General features: G+C 48.0%; 1 protein-coding gene across 1 annotated transcript in view; it reads left to right on the top strand.

Moving 5' to 3' along the window:
* The window catches only part of SHCBP1L (SHC binding and spindle associated 1 like), a 1,462,574-nt gene that overhangs the window by 1,412,997 nt on the left and 30,432 nt on the right, over positions 1-19,145 (top strand). The gene's annotated exons all lie outside the window — the stretch shown is intronic.

Below are 19,145 nucleotides of genomic sequence, written 5' to 3'. Positions count from 1 at the left end.
GCCTCTCATTTTATGAGCTATCCTTATTCCTTATTAATGTATAGAAATTATGACAGGGTAATAATTTATTTACCACATTAATTTGGCGCCCGAATAGGGACGAGTCCCCTTCCCCACGCGCCGGCGATGTAGGTGCAGCCCCCTGACCCCTTCTATAGCCGTGACGGACTTCAAGTGTACACGACAGCGGGACTTCCTGCCAACTCCCTCAGGCCCGCGGAGGAGACGGAGACTGCGACCAGGCATCCACACGAGGCGGTGAGGATTGCGGACCATCCCGACCACAGCCCAAGCTGAGAGAGCAAGGTCCGAGGTATCCCGAGGCCCACCTGTTCCGAGGCGCATGCGCAGCAGCAGTACCAGCAGCCGTAACAGTCCAGTCCAGTATCGAGTTACCGAGGCCTTCAGTTTTGCTTCCCGGTGAGTACTGTTGTTGGGAACGCATAGAGACTGGTTCATTTATTTGAGCCCGGTCAAGACGGGTCTGGGTACACAGATCCGGTAAAGACGTGTCCATTTAGGTGGATGCGGTAAAGACGTGTCTCTTTATGAGACCGGTATGGCTGTACTGTTCTAGCAGTGCATAAAGTAAACGAGTTTTTCCAGGATTGTGTTTTTCTATGTACTAGTTAGGATGTATCTGTTCTTAATGTTTTAATGTCGTGGTATGAGTGATTGTTTCCAGTCTATTCTTGTGCTTATTGTGTTTTTGTTCAAGTTAGTTCAAACATGCCGCTGTTTCCGAAATTACGTCAGATAGGGACCAGGAAAGGGATACTCGAAGAGGCAGTTCCCGTCCCGCCTAGGGACACTCCTGGCCATTTTATGTACCAAAAGCATGGGCTAGATGCCATACTGTTTTTAGATTTATGGGTAGATTACACGAAGGATCTGGAAGAGAAATATAGATGGCCTGTCCCAGGGACATGGGATGCTGATTGCATCATGAGAGTAGAGGAAGCACTGTGGAAAAAGAAAGCTAGACAATCCCAGAAAGATGCCATAGAGTTGTGGCGTAAAGAAGCGCATAGAAGAACAGAGAAAGAAATCAACAAAGCAGAGAGAAGTAGAGAAGCATCAGAAAAAGCCAAAGAAAAAGAGCTAAAGGAAGAAGGTGAACGGGTTAAGGCAGAACAAGTAGATAGACAAAGAAATGCCCTTATTAAAGGCATGTATCCCGTCCTCGCCGAAGGACTACCTAAAGTGACCCCGGAAGTACCCAGTAACTTGCCGCCACCACTGATCCCGACAAAAGTCCATAATCATAAACAGACAGCTGCGGACATTTTTCTTTCCTCCTATTTAGAAGACGCTGCTCCAGATTATGTTAATGTAGATCTTCCTCCTCCTCCTCCTGTCAACCACCCTAACAATCCTTTTCACCAAACGCCCGTAGCACAAGATCAACCCGCACCAGTAGTAACACTGACAGTGAAAGACGACTCAAGCCAAGGCGACTCAAGTCAAGGGGCATCGGGAGGGGGGCCCACTAGAGACATATGGCACACACCACCACCATCACGATCACTACGAGAATTGGCACTACAACGCAAGCCAAAAACGACAACGACAACAGCATCTCTTAGACAAACTGTTTCCAATTGTATATATGATCCAGTACCAGGTGTGGGCTCAATACTCACATACTCAGTACGTTTAAGACGCGTTGCAGACTATTTGATCACTTTACCAGACATGAAGGAACATTTAGACAGAATATACCACTTCGTTAGAACGGGGGAGGGACCAGAAAGTATACAAGAGGCCATGGCAAATAGAAAGGTGGAGCTTCAAAGCATGCTTTTACGATTTTTGATTAATTGTTTGATCAGGGAACAAGACCAGCCAAATAAAGAAGTAACTAAAGGTATGATCACTTGGAGTGACAATATAGCTGTCGGTAAACATGATACATTGTCAAGAATAGAATGTATGTACAGAAATTCGTAAAGAAATTCTGAATATACACAAGAAAGAGCAAGCCGAGAAAGAGGACGACGTGGTCACAGATGAGGAAGAGACAGAAACAGAGGAAATAAATAAAATGAATTACGTAGGCAGGGCGAGACAGTTTGACAGGCCAAAAGGCCTAGATTACAGTAAACGTTCCCTCTCTCCAATACCAGAAAGATATTCCCTCGAACACCTATTCCAAGCTACTGAACATGCACTGAAGAAACGAGTAGGGGGCAGTGAACTTTGTACTATACATGAAAAGGAACTAGCCCGGTCAGCAGTTCAATGGGCTTGTAATTCTAACATATATAAGGATGACATAGTAGCGCAAACATTTTTAAGCCTTCCTCCGGAAGAACAGCGTTTAGCTGGTATTTACATGGTTCAACATCTCATCACATTGTACGAGAGTCAGCATTCTGATCCAGGTCCCTTGTATAAATTACTGGACGATTTACTCCTAGCGAGATGGAGAGGCCTAGCCACCGAGTTAATTAATGTTATTCTAGATCAACGACATAAGTACTTGACTTTTCTGACCCCGCACTTGATTCCTGCCCCACATCGAGAAAGAAAGACCTTCCACATAGACAGACAGAACCCCCTACGAGAGGTTCATCCCGTTAGAACTGCAGGGGGTGAGCTTCAATGAGTATACGTTTACACACCCTTGTCGAAAATAGAGATATTGGAAATGAAAAAATTACTGCCCTGTCACGATAAAGACCCGGGGGGGTTCCACCGTGAATTAAAAGACATGCTCCGCATGGGGGATTACACATACTCTGACATTATTAAATTATTGAAAGTACTGTTACCAGCAGGCATTTACGAAAAGCTTAAAGAAAAAGATTGGGAAGTGGGAGAGAAAAAGATCAGCTGGACAGAATTGGAAGACGAGGATAAACTCCGAGGCCCTGGTGTTGGTCTTGGGGCCAAAGCTAAAGAACTACCCGAACTATTAATACAGGTTTTGCCGAGATTATTGATTACTAAAAAGGACTATTGGGATGCTATTTCAGCCTGCAAACAGAAACCAGATGAAGACACTAGTGATTTTTATTCTAGATTCGAAAAATGTTTTATTATTAACAGTGGCCTGAAGACAAATAGTGAATCGTACCCACATCTTTTTGTGAGCAAATTAGTAGAGAATTCTTTACCCCCGATCAAAAATAGAGTACTGAAGGTTGAGAGTACCTGGCAAGCAAATAGCCCATCCCAAATGTTGCAAATGTTACAATACCACCAGAACCGAATTAGAGAGGAACAGGAACACGAAAAGAGACGCATGAAAGATACGAAAATGAAAGTACTAGTTGCTCAATCAGTTCCAGCTGATGGCCATAAAAAGGGCGCGGCACCTGTCAAAGGGAACTGTAATTACTGCAAACAACCAGGTCACTATATAAATGAATGTGCTGTCCTGAAACACAATATAGCTACAGGCAAGACGAAAGAAAGACCGCGTCCTCCTAGACAGGATAACATCCCGCAGACCACGCAAACGCCACAGAACACGCAGCAGACAGTAGCTGTACCCCAACCCATTGCTGCCACACAACATGTCACGCAACAAATGTACCAGTATGCACAGTCAGACTACCCAGACTATCAACAGTACTCATGAAACAGCCTAGAGAGGGAGGTTGGCTTGCCCCTTATTGAGGTACCTGTAGATCAAGAGGGTCCCTATGTACATAGTCGTGTATTGGGAAAAGACAGAAAATTTCTGATTGACACAGGGGCGAGCAGAACTACCATCAGTCATGACGAGGTTCCAGGGGCACCCCTCTCAGGCTCACAGAATATTTCCCTGGGATTTTCAGGAAAGCCTATTGTTAACGAAGTGTCAAAGCCAGTTTCCCTAGGAGTCGGTCCATTGTCCCGTACTACAGACTTGTTGCTTACTAAATCATGTCCAGAAAACTTGCTTGGTATAAAGACATTGAAAGAACTAGGAGCAGTGATTTGTTGTTCTCCGGAAGGAGTGAGATTGTTTTTACGAGATTTTAAAGGACATTATGTGTTGAGAGATTTTGATCCCAGACTCCAGAATGTACCACAGCATTTATGGGCGCAAGGTCCGACTGATGTAGGTTACATGCACATTACGCCACACCGTGTCACACTCAAGCAAGGAGTTGTACTGCCACGAATCCGACAATACAAGTTACCACCTGATGCTGTAGTAGCATTACTGAAAATTGTTGACAAACTCATTGCACAGGGAGTGGTTGTAGAGACTGACTCCAATGTATGTAATTCTCCTATCATTCCGATTCTTAAACGAACTGACCAAATGCACCACCAGTCTACAGACTAGTGATTGACCTCCGAGAACTGAACAAATGCATAATACCACAGTACCCAGTGGTCCCAGACATTTCTTCATTATTGACTGCAATTGATTCCGAAGCGACGTTCTTTACTGTAATAGATCTCAAGAACGCCTTCTTTAGTGTCCCAATCCATCCAGAGAGCCAATACCTCTTCAGATTCTGTTTAAATGGACGAAGCTTCAAATTTACGAGGGCTCCTCAAGGGTTCACAGAAAGTCCTAGTATTTACAGTCAAGCATTGAAAAGACAACTAGACAGTATTCACATGCCTACTGACACTGCATTACTCCAATACGTTGACGATCTTTTGATCACAGCACGAACAGAACGAGACTGTGAACGTGCTTCACTGACAGTCTTATACTTCTTGGCAGACAAGGGGCACAAGGTGTCCCCTTCAAAGTTACAATTCTGTGCCCAGCAAGTGGTGTACCTTGGACACTTGCTGTCCAAGAGGGGTAGACAGCTGACACCCGACCGCATTCAGTTAATCGCACATCTTCCACAGCCCAAGACACAAAAGGAAGTACGGGCCTTCATTGGCCTCACTTCTTACTGCAGACAATGGATTCCCCAGTTGACAACACAGGAGGCAGCGACTTCGACTGTCCTCCCTTGGACTCAAGAACATACACTCGCATTTGATGAATTTGAAAAAAGCTCTATGTCAAGCACCAGTTTTAGCGACTCCATGTTACAGCAAACCTTTTACACTTTTTGTCACTGAACGCGAAGGCACAGCATTATCTGTCCTTACACAGGATCAAGCAGGAAAACACAAGCCTTGTGCTTACTTTTCTAGTACATTGGATCCGGTGGCCCAGGCTTTGCCTGCGTGCCTAAAATCAGTTGCAGCAACAGCCCTAGCAATCAGACAAAGCGATTCCATAGTGTTAGGACATCCCCTGACAGTACAGGTTCCACACTCAGTGGAAGTTCTCTTGAACAGGACTTAGACACAACACCTGACTATAGCAAGACTGACAGGATATGAACTGACATTGTTCCAGCCACACATAGAGATCAGACGATGCAATACCCTGAACCCTGCTACACTTTTACCCTCGAGCACAGCAGACCCTGCACCGCATGACTGTGTGGAGGTAATTAATACAGTGACGAAGCCAAGACAAGACTTGACAGACATTGCACTGCCAGACCCAGACCTGACACTTTATGTAGATGGTGCATGCCTGAGAACAAGCACAGGAGAGTTAGTGTCCGCATATGCAGTGACCACTGATACTGAAGTCATAGAGACACATCGAATTGATACCCTGTCTGCCCAAGCAGCAGAGCTCATCGCTCTGACCCAAGCCTGTATACGAGCCAAGGACTTGAAAGTAAACATATACACAGATTCACAGTATGCCTTCGGAGTCGTTCACGACTTTGGAGTCCTCTGGCAGGAGAGAGGTTTTCTGACCTCTCATGGGGCCAAGATTCAGCATGGTCCCCTCATTCAGGCTCTGTTAGATGCAATACACTTGCCTACAGCCATAGCTATCATGAAGTGCAAAGCACATACGAAAGTCACTGACACCATTTCCCAGGGTAACGACCTGGCAGATGGAACAGCTAAACTTACAGCCCAGACTCCAACAGACACTCCAACTGACACGACAAAGACAGAAGTACCATCACTGACGAATTGCATGACAGTCAGGGATCCCTCACAAGACGTACTCGACATACAGACACATGCCACTCCAGACGAAATCAAGAAATGGACTGAACAAGGAGGGGTCCAGACAGATCAGGGTTGGATGACAAAAGGCAAAGCCACGTGGTTTCTCCCTGACTCCATGGTTCAAGCTATCATAAATACAGCACATAGTCCAGCACACTTAGGAGAAAAAGCCATGTTAGACAGTTTACAGAATATCTGGTTTAACAAGCATCTGCGTGTAGCAGCAAAACAGAAAGTGCGTACCTGTATGATCTGTTGTCAGTTCAATCCAGGCAAAGGCATTCCCGTGGAACAAGGTGGGTTTCATCCTCCTGACCACCCTTTTGAAGTCCTCCAGATGGATTATATTCAGATGGACAGATGTCGAGGATACAAGTACGTCCTCGTAGTTGTATGTGCACTATCTAGATGGACAGAAGCGTACCCAGTCCCAGATTACACTGCTGTGACCACTGCCAAGCAGTTGGTCCGAGAATTCTTTCCGCGATACGGCTTGCCCCGTGTCGTGTACTCAGATAACGGTCAGCCATTCTCTTCTGAGCTGATGAAACAAGTATCTCTTCTGTTAGGGTACCAGTGGAAATTCCATTGCGTACGACATCCAGAGGCAGCAGGTCTCGTAGAGAGACACAATCAGACACTCAAAACCAAGTTAGCGAAGGTTTGTGCAGAAAAAGGCGTGGATTGGATGGTAGCCTTGCCGGTTGCCCTCTTTTACATGCGTATGGTAGCTCATTCCAGAACCGGACTATCCCCGTACGAGGTGGTTTTTGGTAGACCGCCGAATATGTGGGGTACGCCTATGCCGAAAAAGATCACTGATGTCGACAGTAATATGCTGACAGATTACCTGGCTTCCTTGATGTCTGCACTCCTTTCTTGTCGTTCACAGGTTGCAGCTGCCTTCCCCGACAACACCCAGGTGAAGAATCACTCGATTGTCCCGGGAGACCTGGTGTTTGTCCGAAATTTTGATCGTTCAAGTCCTCTCGAGCCCCGCTGGCGCGCACCCAAGCTGGTTCTTCTCACGACGAGGACTGCCGTCAAGGTCGAGGGGAGGAAGGGCTGGCTCCATACCCACCACGTGAAACGCTTCCATGGACTTGGTTTGGTAAAAGACTCTAAGGACTGCCTTGAAATCAGTGACTCTAAACTCCCTTTGCTAGAAAAGACTCCGCAACAGGAGTATAAACTGAAATTACAGTCTAGTAAGTCAGACAGCGTTTAATTGTTTAAGTCCCCCTCGGGTGAAGCGGTTAGACAGGTTCCTGACATGTATAAGATCGTAGACCCAAATAGACCGAGAGATAGACAGAGAGGTAAAAAAGAAAAATATTGCAAAAACTTACGCAGCAGATGCATAGTAACTCTGATCATTATGTTTTTTCTAAGTATATCGATTATATGTATAAGCTTGACGCTACATGTTTTCTTTCCTCCTCTTGGTTCACACATTCATTCTTCCTTCAATGACACTGTAGAGCACACATTTAGTGATCTACCACCCCATGAATTGTCATATCGACTAGCACTGCGCAACAATACTTTTATTCGTATGTTACACCATTCTCACCAGGCCAGCAATGTAACGAATTGCTGGGTATGTGGCCGACTCCCACCTTATCAGAAAACGAAGGGAGTTCTGCCCCTCTTTCCTTATCCGTTTTCGCACAATGGTTCGAGCGGAGCTTGGTTTGCTTTAATGTCATCAACACAAGACAAAGTTCACAGATTCCCAGAGTGAATGGATTTGGGTGGACCTGAATATAGTAATGAATAAGGTATGTTTTCCCGACAAAGATGGTTTTCCCCAAAGGAAAGGAACAGATCTAGAAAATGAAGTGTACGAATTAGGAAATGTTTCCCTTAGCCTCATGATTCTGAACGTCCAGTCCGAGACAAATACAGGTTCACCGTTTATAACAGTCTTACCAGTAAAAGGTGAATTATGCGTTAGAAAGAATGGTTCAGTGCACATGGGACACAGTGATTGTAATACTGTGGTCGAATTCAATGATAAAGGAAAGTCTACTTTCAAAGCTTCCCGCCATTCCTATTTCATTTGCGGTCAGACAGCCTATGTACGTCTGCCCTTAGACTGGGGTGGAACGTGTTATATTGCGTTCCTACTGCCACCTGTTTTTCTAGCCCCATCCCATTATCATCGAGACTCCCGACTTGTACATGTAAGACACAAGAGGGAGATCGATTCCCCAGTTGTCGATCAGACTGAGTCAGCGTGGGAACAGTATAAGGATTTTATTAAAGGATATTTCTGGTTCATAGGTCCCGTCCAAAATAGTAAATTAATACGCAGGTTAACAAGAACACTGGAAGCAGTAGTGAATGAGACTACTTTTGCCTTAGGAAACTTAACAGAAGAGCAGTCTGCTATGAGACTTGTTGTTCTTCAGAACCGCCTTGTTCTTGACGTCATCCTGGCAGATAGGGGCGGGGCTTGTAGAGTGATCGGCTCCAGTTGTTGTGTGTTTATTCCAAATAACGCACCATCAGTGTATGCAGCAATAACAAGACTCCACAAGATAGCCCGTGAAATGCATCCAGGACCCATGGTCTTGGTCCGGTTGGCTCTGGAGTGTAATAGCAGGATGGGGTTGAACAGTACTGTCATTCCTAGGAATAATACTGCTCGTAGTATTTAGTTGCTGTCTCTGTCTGCAATGTGGCCCGGCAATTTGCGGCTTGTGTGCCACTGCCTGTATACCCCGTCCACGTTCCCGTGCACAATTGAAAAAAGACGAGCAAATTATGCTATATGAACAAATAGATGGTCTCATGAATATAGATGTGTCCTGAAGGGCACGGTAGGGGACAAGGAGGGAATGAGGAAATAGAAAATTTTACGTGGCAAGTGTGTCCCCCACACGTACCCTATCCATGTACCTATGCCCCATGTATGTCCATGTTATCATGTAATTCCCTTCCTATGACTGTAATAATAATGCCTCTGCATTTCCGTCCTATGTTAGCATGTCAGTTATTAGGCCCTTCATGAATGAAACGTTAATTCTGCATTGAGGCCTATGTTGCCAACGCATTTACATGGTGCACGTTTAAAAGTCGAGATGCACACGTTTTTGTGGCACAGCCGAGCCAGGTCCCGAATTCAGGCTCCGAGCCTCTTCTGACTCTGAAAGCTGCAGTTTAGTTATGCATCCCTGACCTCTCCCTTACTTCCTGCTCAGCCGAGAGGTGCCCAGCCTGGCCTGCCAAGACGGTATTTTGCCTACAGTTATCTGCTCCGCTCCGAAAAAACACATTCCAGTCTAGTGAAAGGGGTAAACATATTCCGCCTGCAGAACATAGGGCCTAGCCTTCCTGTCTCCATTTAAGTGATTTACTGAACCCGTTTCCATAGAAGGCCCATGGCCCCCACGCAATGCACGAAGAAATATATGCACACACTAGCATTTAGTGATGAACAGCTTTTGCTCGAGAAACCTTTACTTCAGACAATACATCCTCCAAACACAAGATATCAGATATGCCAAAGGTGCAGGTCGTTCTGACATCCCAGACTCCTCTACTAGTGCTAAAGTCAGCTCCCCCCAGCTCTCCCCAGTTACACGTCAATTTCACGTCATGACCAGTTTTGCGCGCACAAGTAGGGTAAAGGTTCCTGCTGGCCCTGCAGACCTCCTCTATGCATCCACCCACCTATGACACACCTATGACTCATCAAGTGAACACCCACGTGTACGCCTCCTTACACGCCTTCTTTCACGCCCATGTGTTCTTATCTCTCTCTCTTTCACTTGCTCCGCCTGGAGCGCTCCGCCTTCTCTATTCAATGCAATTGTATGGTTTCACTTTATATAATGTGTTATGTGAATAAAGATTTAGATGACAACCCTTCCTGAACCTTAGTGGTGATGGAACCCGATTCTCCAGTGACTCGAGTCATTGTATTAAAGCCCTTTTTGAATCGGACACCACGGACTCTGCCTCTCATTTTATGAGCTATCCTTATTCCTTATTAATGTATAGAAATTATGACAGGGTAATAATTTATTTACCACAGAAGGAGCCCCCTGTTGGGCTGCGGGCCCATTCCACTCGGGCCACGGCGGCTACTACTGCCCTGGGCCGGGGAGTCCCCTTGCAGGACATTTGCCAGGCGGCTACGTGGGCCTCGCTGCACACCTTTGCGAGGCACTACTGCCTGGACAGTCAAGTCCGGAGGGATGGCTTCTTTGGCCGTTCTGTCCTCCAGGACTTTCTGGTGTAGGAATGTATTGGTTCGCAGACCCACCACCGGGGTTGGTATTGCTGGGGTATCTATTCTAAGGTAAGGAATCTAATACTAACGTGTTTCTTTCAGATGAACAAGTTACTTACCTTCGGTAACGATATATCTGTAAGAAACATTAGTTAGTATTAGATTCCTTACCGACCCACCCATCCTCCCCATTCTGCGAACTGATACCTAGGGTTAAGGACATCCCTTTCAGGGCCCTAGTTTCAAATGGCACCAGTGTTGGTTCTCACATGGCTCTGCGTGTTCTGGCGCGGAAAAGCTGTGTACAAAGAACTGACGTCAGCGCGTGGAGGCGGCGTCTATATACTCCAGCGACGTCATCACGGCGCACGACGCCAACGCAGGGGACGCCTGCAGACGACGCCTACCGACGCGCAGGGGTACTGCTACGCAAAAGTTTCCGGATCCAGACTGACGCCTGGGGATATTCTAAGGTAAGGAATCTAATACTAACTAATGTTTCTTACAGATATATCGTTACCGAAGGTAAGTAACTTGTTCAACAACCCTTATGGTGATTGGTTGTAAGTCAACCTTATAGACCAGCTATCCTAGTAGCGTGGATACGAGCAGTCTTCGGGCTAAACTCTAGAGGGCGTGTTAAGCCAGCTGTTATAACATCACATATACCCCTTGAACACCAAGTGAAAGGACACCACACAAGTGTTATGAAAATAAACAGTGTATTTATTTAAGTCACAACAGCCCTGTACTCTTTATGAGGACAGGGTACTAAGCACACAACACAACTCTTACGAAAATACTTAAGTTGCACAATTTACACAAATGCCCGAGAGGCACGGAAAACCATATACTATGGAAGTGGAATGCGAAATTACTAGCAGGTAAGTACTGTACTAATAGGCTTTGGAATCGCTAGGACTACGTTACTGAACCTTCAGATTACTAGTAGGAGGCCTAGGGGACTCGGGTGCAGAGTGTGCACTCTCACGCGGGATGCGGGACAAAGTCTATGGGAGCTAGTAAAGACAAAGTTAGTGTTCTCGGGCGAACCCGATAAGGTAGGTCGAAAACTACAGTGACTCTGGACCCTTGGATAGTGAGGCTATGCTGGGGCACCGAAATGCCGAAGTTACCTAGCCCAGGGGCTGCAGCTGCATAGGTCTCAAAAGACGTCGGGAATCCTCGTTGACGGACCAGGAGCCTGAAGAAAGAAGTTGCTGGCAGGCGACCAGTGAAGATAGTTCGAAGTGATCCAAGCCTTGATCGAAGATGGATGACACCTGAAAGCAGGGGGGACCAAGTTCGTGACCACTAGCCAGTGATCAGATGGCACCAGGAGGGCACCGGATGGTAGTCACCTCGACTAGGTGAGTGGGCGACGCTGGGCTCTGCAGTCTCACGGACCAGGAGGCGTTGTCGGCGACCAGGATGGAGGTGCGAACTGTCCCACGATGGTTGATGCTGTCGACGTCGCTGGACCCAGGATTGGGGCAACAAGTCTTGGCAAATTCAAGCCCAGGTGGACCTAAAATGGCGTCTGGAGTGGACCAGGAGGGTCCGGGGGTGCTCCTCTTTTGGAAGGGAGCAAGGGCCAGTCTGGAGCAACCAGACCAGCAGTGGTGATGTAGTCGGGCGTCGTCGGGAAGGCCACAAGCCAGCGGGCTAGTAGCCAAACAACGCGGTGAGCAGCAAAAAGCAGAAGGGCCCCACGCAGATCGTGGAGATGCTGGGGGGCTGGACTTCGGTGCTGGAGCTGCTCAGGGTCGGAGCTTCTCGGACCCCAAAGCACTCACCAGAGGATCCCTCGGCGGTTGTGCTGGATAGAAGTCGTGCAGTTCTGATGATGGCCGGTCCCTCGAGGTCTCGTCGCACCTACGGTTCTCAGCTTAGCTGTAGAGGTAGGTAGAGGTCAGAGGTGCCAGGGAAGCCGGGTCTCGTCGTGCTGGTCGGTCGGATTCCTGAGGAAGGGCGTGCAGCAAACCGCAGAGTTCTTAGATGGTGCCTGCGGATGCAGGGTGACTACTCCTTAGCCACAAGGGAGAAATCTTGAGAAGAAGTCGAGAGTTCCTTTCGTAGAAAGTAGTTTCTTGATTCAAAGATCTAATTTGGAAGGGTCCCCGCTCCTGCCTTTATCCTAAAGAAAGGAGTGGGTATGCGACTAGGTCCTGCCCTAGGGGTGGGACCAGGAAGGGGGGTGGTTACACCCCTCTCCCGTGCCGGACTTTCCCCAGGCCAGGGGCTGGTGTGCCCCTGGAACTAGTTCTAGCCGGCAGATGCGTAGTGAGCACCGGGGTGCCACTTGCAGTCACCTTCCTGTAAAGCCCTGCCTACCCAGGATACACAAAACCCTGATGCACTGGGCCAGGGACAGACTGATTTGCATATAGCCAGGTTCTGAGCTGGGATGGTGCAGTGAGATAAATAACGGTGATGGATCAAGCCCTGATCTTTGGACTGGGTAAGAGTGGTCTGCTTAACTCAGACACTCTGTTCATCACCACCCCCTTTTCTGAATCGTTTTGGCCACTATAGGTGTGGCAGGGTATACTCAGACAGGAGTCCCTTTCTCACTGCACCATCAGGATTCAAGCAAGCCGGGCCGAAGACGGCTGAAATGCCAGAAACCGGTCCCCGGTAGCTTGTCTCCTTTCTGGTGAAGAATTGGCTTGGTAGTTTAGTCTGCCCTGTTCCCATGATGCACTGGGCCAGGGACAGACTGATTTGCATATAGCCAGGTTCTGAACTGGGATGGTGCAGTGAGATAAATAACGGTGATGGATCAAGCCCTGATCTTTGGACTGGGTAAGAGTGGTCTGCTTAACTCAGACACTCTGTTCATCACCACCCCCTTTTCTAAATCGTTTTTGGCCACTATAGGTGTGGCAGGGTATACTCAGACATGAGTCCCTTTCTCACTGCACCATCAGGATTCAAGCAAGCCGGGCCGAAGACGGCTGAAATGCCAGAAACCGGTCCCCGGTAGCTTGTCTCCTTTCTGGTGAAGAATTGGCTTGGTAGTTTAGTCTGCCCTGTTCCCATGATGCACTGGGCCAGGGACAGACTGATTTGCATATAGCCAGGTTCTGAACTGGGATGGTGCAGTGAGATAAATAACGGTGATGGATCAAGCCCTGATCTTTGGACTGGGTAAGAGTGGTCTGCTTAATTCAGACACTCTGTTCATCACCACCCCCTTTTCTGAATCGTTTTTGGCCACTATAGGTGTGGCAGGGTATACTCAGACATGAGTCCCTTTCTCACTGCACCATCAGGATTCAAGCAAGCCGGGCCGAAGACGGCTGAAATGCCAGAAACCGGTCCCCGGTAGCTTGTCTCCTTTCTGGTGAAGAATTGGCTTGGTAGTTTAGTCTGCCCTGTTCCCATGATGCACTGGGCCAGCGACAGACTGATTTGCATATAGCCAGGTTCTGAGCTGGGATGGTGCAGTGAGATAAATAACGGTGATGGATCAAGCCCTGATCTTTGGACTGGGTAAGAGTGGTCTGCTTAATTCAGACACTCTGTTCATCACCACCCCCTTTTCTGAATCTTTATGATAAAGGCAGGGGCGGGGACCCTTCCAAATTAGATCATCTTTGAATCAAGAAACTACTTTCTACGAAAGGAACTCTTGACTTCTTCTCAAGATTTCTCCCTTGTGGCTAAGGAGTAGTCACCCTGCATCCGCAGGCACCATCTAAGAACTCTGCGGTCTGCTGCACGTCCTTCCTCCGGAATCCGACTGACCAGCTCGACGAGACCCGGCTTCCCTGGCACCTCTGACCTCTACCTACCTCTACAGCTAAGCTGAGAACCGTAGGTGCGACGAGACCTCGAGGGACCGGCCATCATCAGAACTGCACGACTTCTATCCAGCACGACCGCCGAGGGATCCTCTGGTGAGTGCTTTGGGGTCCGAGAAGCCCGACCCTGAGCAGCTCCAGCACCGAAGTCCAGCCTCCCAGCATCCACGAGATCTGCTTGGGGCCCTTCTGCTTTTTGCTGCTCACCGCGTTGTTTGGCTACTAGCCCGCTGGCTTGTGGCCTTCCCGACGACGCCCGACTACATCACCACTGCTGGTCTGGTTGCTCCAGACTGGCCCTTGCTCCCTTCCAAAAGAGGAGCACCCCGGACCCTCCTGGTCCACTCAAGACGCCATTTTAGGTCCACCGCGTGGGCTTGAATTTGCCAAGGCTTGTTGCCCCAATCCTGGGTCCAGCGACGTCGACAGCATCAACCATCGTGGGACAGCTCGCACCTCCATCCTGGTCGCCGACAACGCCTCCTGGTCCGTGAGACTGCAGAGCCCAGCGTCGCCCACTCACCTAGTCGAGGTGACTACCATCCGGTGCCCTCCTGGTGCCATCTGATCACTGGCTAGTGGTCACGAACTTGGTCCCCTCTGCTTTCAGGTGTCATCCATCTTCGATCCAGGCTTGGATCACTTCGAACTATCTTCACTGGACGCCTGCCAGCAACTTCTTTCTTCAGGCTCCTGTTCCGTCAACGAGGATTCCCGACGTCTTTTGAGACCTATGCAGCTGCAGCCCCTGGGCTAGGTAACTTCGGCATTTCGGTGCCCCAGCATAGCCTCACTATCCAAGGGTCCAGAGTCACTGTCGTTTTCAACCTACCTTATCGGGTTCGCCCGAGAACACTAACTATGCCTTTACTAGCTCCCATAGACTTTGTCCCGCATCCCGCGTGAGAGTGCACACTCTGCACCCGAGTCCCCTAGGCCTCCTACTAGTAATCTGAAGGTTCAGTAAACTAGTCCTAGCGATTCCAAAGCCTATTAGTACAGTACTTACCTGCTAGTAATTTCACATTCCACTTCCATAGTATATGGTTTTTCGTGCCCCTCGGGTATTTGTGTAAATTGTGCAACTTGAAGTATTTTCAAAAGAGTTTTGTTGTGTGCTTAGTACCCTGTCCTCATAAAGAGTACAGGGCTGTTGTGACTTAAATAAATACACTGTTTATTTTCATAACACTTGTGTGGTGTCCTTTCACTTGGTGTTCAAGGGGTATATGTGATGGTATAACAGCTGGCTTAACACGCCCTCTAGAGTTTAGCCCGAAGACTGCTCGTATCCACGCTACTAGGATAGCTGGTCTATAAGGTTGACTTACAACCAATCACCATAAGGGTTGTTTGGACTGATACATAGTGATCACTAGAATAGTGAGCACTGCATATCAGGCCAACTTCTCACAACCACTATTAGCTCAGTGATTCAGGTATCGCATTTAAAATAATACAAGCTGGTTAAGGTTAAAAAGATTCTCAATGGTCAGCCCTTGTGTAGGCTCTTTCTCCAATGGCGCCGGGAAGCTGCCACCTACCCGGAATCCACCTACAAGGAAATAAACTGCAGGGCTGACAGTCTGTGCTCAGGAGGAGCTGCACGGAGATGCTAAGTCGTGAGTTAAATAGCCCATCATGGCAGGGAGCATGTCGAGGAACCAGCTTTGAAGCCCGAACAAAGGTGAGGGCAAATAAAACAAGCATTTTCAATGCAATGGTTTAGCCTTTGGAAAAGTTTGAGCTATTGGCATTGTTAATGACAACATTTTTATTTATGTGTTGGTTTTGAAAACAGATAAATAAATGGCATTGTCACTTACATTGTTATTAGCTTAATCTCTGGAGTCTCTAGAACTCCATAGCACTCCCTAGCACTGTGCACTTCCTAGCTTCCCTAGTCCCTCCGCACCTCTTAGCATTGTGCACTCCCTAGCTTCCCTAGTCCCTCCGCACCTCTTAGCATTGTGCACTCCCTAGCTTCCCTAGTCCCTCCGCGCCTCTTAGCATTGTGCACTCCCTAGCACTCTCTAGTCATTTCCTAGCACTCCTTAGTCACTCCCTAGTCACTCTGCACTCCCTAGTCACTCTGCACTCCCTAGTCACACATGCACACTTAGAGCCACACCCCCCCCAAAGCCACACACTCCTCCCAGAGCTACACACACACCACCCCAGAGCCACACACACACCACCCCAGAGCCACACACACATACACACTTTGAGCTACACATATATAGCCAGAGCCACACACATACACACTGATTACAAACACACCCAGAGCCACACCCAGATGCACACACAGAGCTACACATACATACCCAGAGTCACACACATATAGAGTTATACATACACCCAGAGTTACACACACATATACACACACATACAGAGCCACACACACATACACACCTAGAGCCACATACACACACCCAGAGCCACACAAAGACATACACACACAGAGCCACACGCACACACACACATCCTGAGCCACACACACTCAGATCCACACACACAGAGCTCCACACACACACACCTAGAGACACACATACACCTAGAGCTACACGCCGCTTGCAAGCTGTCTAGGCTCGACCTAAAAATCAGAGTGGAGAAAATAAGAGTGGCAAAGTGTTTTGTTTCTAATAGATAGATTACTGTTGTGTGGCAAAGTTCGTAAACAAACTGGGGAATTTTCATCTGGGATTTGTATACACTAGGGTACTGCAATCTACAAGTCAATATGCTAAGCGTAATTACTGTCAAATGTAAAACATTGGCTTTATCAGTCATGTGACAGTACCAAAACTTATCCTAGTAGAAACCACCTTTCACAGAATGCAGAGTTAAAATGATTCATTTTTTACAAACCTGGTAGCGACAGAAGTACGATGTTGAGATTCAGCACCGTGTTGGTTGCTGCTACTGGGCACATGCATTAGTCGTAAAGCTAACATTAATTTAGAGGCTTTATACCTGCCAACAATTATGCCGACATCGCCGCAAAAAGCCGCAAAACAATGTCACTGAAGCCAAGCATGCATGCTTAGATAGCTGCAGTACCTTTTTTAGTACAGTAAATTGATCAAACATCCTGGCCATTTACAATTAAGAGTGGAAGTACGGATAGATAGATTTTTTTTTTTTTTTAAACAACGAGATAGAAACAATTACTTTCATATGTAATTATTGGATTTACGATATTAAGAGGCATGGGAAACATGCACAGATGGGCAAATGTTCTATATCTGTGATTTAAAAAACTCTTTCTTCAGCAACACCCAATCCCTGCATTTTTTAATATTAATTAAGAAGCCTCCTTTTCAAAAAAATGTGTGCCCCAAGGCCAAGGGATTCCTGAAACCCGTCCTTCACATCTGACTTGGGCATTTCAGACGAATAGGCCTCCAAGCCCCCCGAGGTCTGGCTCCTTTTACAAGATGTGCAGAAAACTGGGGCTAATGGGGCTTTGCTGAATGCACGGCTCTGCATGTCTCCTCCTGGGAGGCGGCCGAGCAGATGTGATATGGTAGGGAAGCAGCATTACTGATGGCGTGCAGCCCAAGGAAACTGCCAACCCCGTACACAGAAAGGACACGCCCCTGCAATGTGTTTGCCACCTACATCTACCACCAAAATAGAGGCCAGTTTAATATATCATTACCACAAAAAATGCATATGCAAATAATGTCTGCTGGATTCCAAGAGTCTTTGAAACATTCACTGGCACGCTGAAATATGAGTCAACTCGCCTAGCTTTTAATGGAAAAGGGTACAAGGCTGACTAAAATGTGTAACTGACCATGGTCAGGTGCATGACGGGAATATGACTATATGTATCCACTTGTAATAAGTGGGCACCAGACTTAAGCAGTGGCTACAATGATGTTGACTGTGCACGTCAGAAAAACATCCAAGGGTCGCAGTGCACACAAAGCGCCTTGCAGATGCCTGCAGTGTGTAACGCACGCGTTTCTCAAGTAACTCAATGCACAGGAGCTCGTGGAACACACAAGCCAAAGATTGTTGTAGAGACCGGATATGATGCCCCTGAGCTCCTCATAGATGCTCTCTGTAATTACATTTACTTTGATAGAGTTTGCACAGCGCTGTGCATGGCAGATACAGCTGTTAATCAATAGGATTCGTTGTTGAGACTCGTGAAGGATGAAAGGCTGATTTAACCCGGGTTAAATGTGAAGACTTGACCTGGTGATTAAACACGGACCTCAACACTGATTAGTTCATTTTAATAAGTTATATTACAGAAGAGCTACAAGTTCCCAGCAGCGCTTACCGGCCACAGAAATTGCCGCGCTCCTCGTCCACATGACACCGCTCAGCTATCACGCCCAGCTGCCCTGCCTCTCGTGCCTCCCAGCAGCGCTGTCTCAGGATTCGCAGGACGTCTGGTCTCAGAGCAACGGCCGACGCCCCGCAGCGGTGCTCCTCCACTCCAATGGCTGCCAGGCACTTTTCGAGCCCTCCATCTTGGGCCTCGGTGCCTCCGCCTGCCGGCAGTCTCCACGGTTTCATCCGCGGCCCCGTATACGGAGGAAAAATACACTCAGCAACACGGGAGGGGGCGGAGATGTTCCTAATGCCGTGGTTGAACCCGGGAGGGGCGGGAGAGTACACGAACGGCGGGAGGGGGGCGGGAGAGAACGAGGGGGGCGGGAGAGTACACGAACGGCGGGAGGGGGGCGGGAGAGGACGAGGGAGGCGGGAGAGTACACGAACGGCGGGAGGGGGGCGGGATAGGACGAGGGAGGCGGGAGAGGGGCAGCTAGGAACAAATAAGGAGACCCGTCCCGAGCAGCAAGGGAGGTGCCGGCAATGCCGGAACAATATTTACAACAAGGGGTGGTGAGGGACAGAGTCTCTGAATTAAGCAGAAAGCTCTCACCCAGTCAAGAGATCAGGGCTGGATCCAACACCGTTTTTTAGCTCACTGCACCATCCCAGTTTCAGAACCTGGCTGTATGCAAATTAGTCTGTTCCTGTCCCAGTGCATGATGGGAACAGGGCAAACCAAACTACAAAAGCCAATTCTTACACTGGGAAGGAAACAAGCTCCCGGGGACCGGTTTCTGGCATTACAGCCGTCTTCGGCC

Source organism: Lissotriton vulgaris, chromosome 1_1 (assembly GCF_964263255.1).
Source record: "Lissotriton vulgaris chromosome 1_1, aLisVul1.2, whole genome shotgun sequence".
In the NCBI taxonomy this organism is placed as follows: domain Eukaryota; kingdom Metazoa; phylum Chordata; class Amphibia; order Caudata; family Salamandridae; genus Lissotriton; species Lissotriton vulgaris.
This window is presented reverse-complemented; position numbering and strand designations above follow the sequence as displayed.